At 40.7% G+C, this 819-nt stretch overlaps 1 protein-coding gene across 17 annotated transcripts in view; it reads left to right on the forward strand.

Annotated features, from left to right (window-relative positions):
* The window catches only part of cmn (calymmin), a 37392-nt gene that overhangs the window by 19752 nt on the left and 16821 nt on the right, over nucleotides 1-819 (forward strand). The gene's annotated exons all lie outside the window — the stretch shown is intronic.

Raw genomic sequence — 819 nt, forward strand, 5'->3', positions numbered from 1 at the left:
GGGACAAAAGGTAGGTTCAGCCATGTACCTGCGTTCATTCTATTTTAGCAAAATACTATGACTTAACACTCTGTAAAACTTAAGATATTTTGATAAATGTTTGTCCATCTTGTTTTTAAGGCTATGGAGCAAAGGCTGGTGTAACCAATGGACAAGGTGGTAATCCAATGTGGGCCTCAGCTTTCACAGAAATTAAAGAATTGGCGGCAAATGCAGATTTTCAGCTTCTGTTGTACCACTAAACCAAGAAACTCAACCCATAGGCTTAAATGGATGTTAAAGAGCCCCTATTATACTTCTTTTCAGCATCCTATTTGTTCACTCTGGGTCTTCAATAATAGGTTTCCGTGCTTTGATGCTCAAAAAATTGTTTCTTATACTGTCCATTGTTGCAGCTCCTCTGCCTGAAACTCGTTGTTTGAGCTCTGGGCCCGCCTTCCTGAAAAGCCCATTCTGCTCTGATTGGTCAGCTGTCCCACTCTGTTGTGATTGGTCAACCAAATTCAAACAAGCCACTGGGCGGACTATGCTTGCTCAGGCAGCACCTAGGGGGAAGCACATATGAAAAAATGGGCTGTCATTCTCATTCAGTGACATCACTAATTGATGAATTTCAAACACGAATGAGGTTGAGGCATTTCAGGCAATTGAGAAAAAGTGCTGTCTGTAGGAGAGAGCTTCATTTGGAGTGAATTATGTTTATTTTGTACCTTACACATCTATCACATACACAAACACTGTTACAGACTATGATGGGAAAAATCCAAGAAAGTAATGAGGGCTCCTTAAAAGTTGTTCTTTTTTAATCCCAGTCCTGCA

Source organism: Etheostoma spectabile, chromosome 21 (assembly GCF_008692095.1).
Source record: "Etheostoma spectabile isolate EspeVRDwgs_2016 chromosome 21, UIUC_Espe_1.0, whole genome shotgun sequence".
NCBI classification, from domain to species: Eukaryota; Metazoa; Chordata; class Actinopteri; order Perciformes; family Percidae; genus Etheostoma; species Etheostoma spectabile.